The sequence below is a fragment of the Anomalospiza imberbis genome, chromosome 4, assembly GCF_031753505.1.
Source record: "Anomalospiza imberbis isolate Cuckoo-Finch-1a 21T00152 chromosome 4, ASM3175350v1, whole genome shotgun sequence".
NCBI lineage: Eukaryota > Metazoa > Chordata > Aves > Passeriformes > Viduidae > Anomalospiza > Anomalospiza imberbis.
The window spans coordinates 40,209,131-40,215,416 of NC_089684.1; the positions used below are offsets into that span (position 1 = coordinate 40,209,131).

The 6,286-nt window shown below is 45.0% G+C and overlaps 1 protein-coding gene across 1 annotated transcript in view; it reads right to left on the reverse strand.

Annotated features, from left to right (window-relative positions):
• Window positions 1-5,663, reverse strand: part of USP53 (ubiquitin specific peptidase 53) — a 28,971-nt gene extending 23,308 nt beyond the window's left edge. Inside the window, exon 1 of the mRNA XM_068187984.1 lies at window positions 5,500-5,663. The gene's annotated coding sequence lies outside the window, so the exon portion shown is untranslated. The remainder of the gene's footprint in view (window positions 1-5,499) is intronic.
• Window positions 5,664-6,286: the final 623 nt, after the last annotated feature.

Here is a 6,286-nt window from a genome sequence, read left to right on the forward strand (position 1 = left end):
GACAGTAATTGTGATTTGTGGCAGCACTGAGCAAGGAGTCTGAAATCCAGCTGGAAACTGACCTCGACAGAACATCATGTAACAATTTTGTTTTATGTTCACTTCAGTTAATCCAAAAAGAGAATAGGAAAAGAAAATGTAGCTGGAAATGTGTATCAGATTCAGATCTTATTACAAGTACACACTCTGTTTTGGAAACAAGAGTTCATCCAGAACAATTTAGGATAATGACAAAGAGCATTCATTTCCTAAGAACTTACAGGAAGTAATTTTGTCTTGCATTTCAGGGATGTCCTACAACTAATACTCTGTGCACCAAGCATTTAGCTGTTGGGCTGGCTCTCAGGAAAAGTTATAACAATTCAGGGCAAGAATTTAATGAAAAAGTGTTTCTGGATTAGCTCTGTGTTACTGTCCCATTGCATTAAAATGCCTCCTGCTAAATTTCACATCCACAAAGCTGTGAATACAAGTAATTCCATGTGCCACACAATCTTATTCTAATAAATTGCAGAACACATTAATTGCAGTTTTCATATGCAGACGTTCCACTGCAAATTTTTTCTCCACTGCATCAAATACTAAGGTGCATGGCTTCTCATTCATTAGTAAGAAAGACACTGTAGATGAGCCTTCCAATCCTGCCAGAAGCAATGGGATTAATTTGTCATCACAGCCTCTCCATAAAGTGAGAAAGCCTCTTCGTTTGAAATTTACATTGGACAAATATCTCAGTTTTGATTTGACAAAAAAAAAAAAAAAATAAAAAAAAAAAAAACCACAAAAAAAAAAAAAAAAAAAAAAAAACACAAACCCAACAAGAACATGATTCCTCTGCTGACAAACCTATCCCCATCACAGATGGCTCCATAAACCAGAGAAGTGATGCTGCTGATCAGTTTTGGTTGCTTCACCTCCCATGAGTTTGGGGGAACTTTCAGGTGACTGGGACTTGGACCAGACTCCCATAACCTAAATTCAATAGTCAATAGCACTATTAGGACCTGAAAACTTCTTCCTTGCCTGTGGTAAGCCAGTGTCGCTAAGGGCATTGTAGCATTACTTAACCACTGGTGTTTACCAGATCTTTTTAAGCTCTTGGCTTGCCAAAGGTGTGAGTGACAAAGTAGAGATCATCAGTCAGCTGTGCATGCCTCATCCCTGGCAGTGTTCAAGGGCAAGTCGGATGGGGCACTGAGCAACCTGGTCTAGTGAAAGGTGCCCCTGCCCACGGCAGAGGGATTTGGAAAACAATGAATTTTAAGGTCCCTTCCAACCCAAACATTCTGTGATTGAACCATACTGAGTCTACAGTAAGTGCAATATTTCAGGAAAATAGTTATTTCACACAGTGTTAATGACATGCTACAGAAGATTTTTAGCAGCAAAGAATTAAAGGAATACTCTTACCCTTCAGATTACAGGAATTGATTGTGTATAACTGCTCTCAATCAAAGACACTGAACAAGGGCTATAAGCTCTCAAATCAATGTCTATTTACCAGCCTAACTCCTTCTACCTTGCCCAATTTCAGCCACTGTTCTTCAGTCACAGGTAAACTCATCAAGCAGCTTGCTACCCTTAGCTGTGCAGCCTTACAGGACAAAATACACGCCTGTCAAAAATTTCTGGCACTTGCCTTTACAGCTTCCAGAACAACAAATTCACTTGTCAGCAGAACTGCACGTTATCACCTGCTTGGTTGGTACACCCCAGCACGTAGCTGGCACAGACTCTTTAGTTTAAGAAGCAGTGACACTAAAGAAGCTTAGAAATCAGTGCAGCTGATATTTTGCCTAAACAATCACTTTCTACAAGCACATTTGGGTTTAAGCATCTCTGATATCCATCAAGATAAAACTGATGAGATAAGCAGTTGGCTCTGTGAACACTGGAACTACCAATGCCTGGGCTCCTGATAATTTTCTGCCTCATGGCTGAGTTCTTGCAGTTTTCTCCCTAGCTGGGGCATAAGCCACCTCTGCTCCTCACATCATCTTACAAGGTCTCTCTCTTCCAGCCAGCTGCCTCTTTTCATGCACTTTCTAAGTACTTAATCATCTTTGAGGCTTCTATCCCTTCTGTCAAATTGAGTGGAAACCTGCCAACAAGTTCAAAAGTTGTTGACTGCTTCTATCCCTGAAATGTGGCTGAAGAGTAGTTATTTACATCTTCGCAGCTTCACTTTGCAACTATTCTCAGTGTGTTGCACAAATTACTAATGGCAAACCTTTCTCATGCCCAGTGCTGGGGTTGCTTTTAAGCCACACAGCATTTTGCTTCTGCTTGCAGTTCATGCCTCTGTGCTGAGCCTGGCAACCCCACCCAACACGCTGACAACTCCAGGAAATCAATGCCTAAACTGATGTAACTTAGGAATTTAGACACAAGACAACAAAAATCATGAAGGAAGAGTGATGAAATATATTATGAGGGAATAAAGCTGTGATGGGAAACCACTAAAATTCTCCACAATGAGCCAATATTATCAGGACTGGGGTTACTGTCTCCTCCTTAACAGAATGAAATTCATCAAAATTTCAACAACTTGCAATTGCAAGAATTTGAATGTTTTCCTCGGTTCAAAGGTTGTAATTTAAAATTGCCAAATTTTGTTCACTGAACGAAAATCTGATTTGTATTGTGACAGTGCTGGAGGTGGTAATAATTTTTCCCTACATTTGAAAAAATAAATAAACAGTGAAGCTGCTTTTAAAATGTAGAAAATTACCAAAATTTGAAAGGAATAATCTCTTACACCCACCTCAATGAGGCAGAATCATAATTTTTTGGTGTCTGAACAGATCCTGTCCCCTTCCACCTTTAGCCCCCGTGTTAAATATATTTGTCAACAAATCTCACACACCATAAGATACATGTAAATGCTTTTAGTAGCCACCAGTCTTTGTCATTGGAAGTTACCACAGAAATACATTAACAGGAATGCAAATTCTCACTATTTTAAACATCAGAGAGGGAGAAAAACTTCATTATAGCACTTACTTGTAACACATGTAAGAAGAAACAAGAACAACCCTACAAGAAAGAGCCAATACCAGTATGCTACCACTGGCTGGTATTGGTCTGACACATTCTTTCTCCTTTGGTCACTGACTCAACAAGTACCCAAGGCACCAAAGGAGTATTTGATGGTATCTCCTCTAGAAAGTCTTCCAAACAATCCCTGTAGATTTGCAACGCAGACTTCTTCTTTTTTCAGTATCTCTATTGTCTCTTCTGGAGCCCTTGCCTATTTAGCTGTCCCTCCTATGCCAAACCACTGCGCCTGCATGTCACATGTCTCGGTTCCCTTCCAGGACAGAGAACCAGAAGCGTAGATGCAGTCCCAGACAGCTTTTGTGTAAATGCACAATTTTTTGCTTTAAGCTCTTCCAATGAAAACTTTCCTCTTTGCATCAAAACCAAAACAACAAGTTCACAGCTCAGCCTCCCTCATCTGTTTCAAGGAGAAACCGACTTTAGAAATAGCTGCAATGGGAACTCTGAGTAAAGATCTTGGAGAACACAAATTCCCAGCCCATGACATGGGCCAGCATGAATCATCACACAGACACTATGGAGAAGATTTTTGTTTCTCCGTCTTCCTACTGCTCTACCTGCGATTATTCAAAGGCTACAATGTACTCTTCCCTGAGCTTCAGAAAGATAGAATGTATCTTTACAGCGATACTCACACTCGCCTTTTTGTCTCAGATTAATTGCCTTGCTTTTCAGTTGTTTGATCTGTGCAGATGTTTGATCATTAACAGAAGTGCAAAATACCAAGTTCTGCTCTTCCCCAAAAAGCTTTCTGATTTCTTAAGTCACCAGGAAAAAAGGAAAAAAATTGAGTCACAAGGAATGGTAATGTTAGCATTATCTTTAAACCTACACATATTTTATAGGTTTGTCAAAAAAAGAGTTTTAATGTCTGAATCACTATACCTCATATATTTCCTCATTAACCTATCCTGTACAAACCTTCCTACAAACATTTCACTCAGTCTACACATCTAAAGTCCTGATCCAGACTCAACCCATCATCATTTAGCCTGGCCCCAACAAAATCCTACTTGTTACTGTTCAAACCATGAAGCTTGTGAAGAACTCTGTGAATGGGTTTTGCTCCCATCACTACATCCCTCAGTGACTTAACTGTTTTACTCTATAAAGAGGCATATACCAAGGAACAAGCAAGGACAGTGCCAATACTCTGGCACCCTCTGGGTCACACATCCAAATATAATTTTGTTAGTGGCACACCATGCATACTGTATGGCCAAAAAATATTCTGCACTATCAAGGCTTGATATGAAAGTCAAGTGCATATTTTTTCTGTTTTTACTGTCAACATCCCACTGGTCAAGAATAATAAGTTTTTATACAAGTAATTTGACACTTCAAAAAAATAACCAAGTAAGTACTTCTTACTTTGCAACAATGTGTTAGGGGACGAAAGGATTATTTACCCTTTGACAAGGCTAATTTACAGTCAGAGTATAACATGAGATCTCATTATTTTAAAACCAAAAAACACCCTTTCATTTCTTTAAGAAAATAGCAGGTAATCCTAAAACGAGGCAAGGGACTTTCCATTGCCTTGGGGTGGAAGGGCATCATCAATCAGCCACAATGCTGTTTGCACGATTAAGTTGTTGTTCTTAAAATAATCCTAGCAGCTTCAAAGTTAGGAAAGCTTAAGTGGTTCGGTGTTTGGTGTTTTTAGTAGGGGGTTCCGTGAGCAAAATAAAGTACTAAGTAGAAATATGTAAAATTCACTTATTCTGAGAAGGGGAAAATCCACGTTGAGAGAACAAGTCATGGTTCCTCTGAAGAGCTGATTTTAAAATATTTGCATTGAAAATCAAAGTAAGGGATATAGGTAAACTTAGACCAGATGCTAAGCAGGTGATTTGCATATATCCGCATGCATCTACCCACATGCCTCTGAAACTCCATCTGTACGGCAACACATAGCAAACAACTCTGCCTCCAAAACGCTGCAAAGTGATTAAATTTCAAACAGCTCCAACACTACCTGTACTGGCATTTCCTGTTGCAGGCAGTCAGCCTCTGGAAGCACTCCCGAAGAACTCGCTGGCGGGCATGTGACCGCCGCGTTGAACACTGACCGCGCACCGCGGCTCGCTCCCAGTCCGCATCGCCGCTCGCGGGGTCCCCGCTCCAGCTCCGCGGCCCCTCCGCACACACAATGGCGGGGGCAGCAGCCCCGGAGCTGCCGCTCACCCCCACCCACGCAGCCCCGGCAGGGATTTAACCCCGGCCGTCCCTCCGGCCAGGAGGAGGCGACGGTCCCGTCCCCCGGCACTCCGTCCCCACCTCGGCACCGCAGCCGCCTGCCCCGCCCGGACCGCGGCTACAACCGCGCCCGCTCCCTGGCCCGAGCCGACCCCTGCCCACTGCAGTTTACCCCCTGCCCGACCCGCGGCTCAGCCCCTATCCCACCCCCGCCTCAGTCTCCGCGGACCCCCGGCTCACCGGCGGCTCCGCAAGCAGCTCCTCTCCCGCCCCTTCCCGGCGGCGACTCCGGGCGTGGCCCCGCCCTCACGGCAACTTTTACTTCCCCCGCTTCCCGCTCCTCCTTCACGCTCCCCTCCCCAGCCCGGCGCCGCCGCGCCTGCGCGGTGTGGCGGCAGCCGGGACGCTGGGCCGGAGCCGTGTCCCGGATATTCCCGAGCCGGGGAAGGGAGGGAAGGAGGGAAGGAGGGGGGAGAGGCGATCGGAGGCGTTGGCCGCGCATGCGCGGGGCGCGCGCGGGAAGGTGCGAGGGGCCGGGGGGCGCCTGAGGCGATGGGGCGGGAGCGGGAGCGGGGCTGGGATCTCCGCGCCCTGCCGAAGGTGCAGGGGGAGTCGCGGCCAGGTAAGGGGCTGTCACAACCCCGCTGCTCCCTCCCCGCCTGCTCACGGTTCGAGGGCACGGGCGTCCTCGGTTTAAAGGGCGCAGCGGGTTCCCCTCAGGTGCTCGGGTTTGGAGTTAACAACCCGTTAAAATGAGCGCGACGGCGCTTGTTTTTTCCAGCAATTGTTTTCCAGTTCTCATTCCAGGATATCTGGCCGTGCACGTTGGCTTTCCTTGAGATGCCCATGGAATAGCACTGGCATAGAAGTGACTTGTGAGCCAAACGCCACACAAGTGTACATCCACCTCAGAGTTGCGTTTGGCTTCCGTGCAGCCTACAAGGATCCTATGTGATTATTAATTAATCTATCACCTGCCCCAGAGTCACTGCCCGAAAGTTGTGTTCCCTCTGATTTTTATCTAATC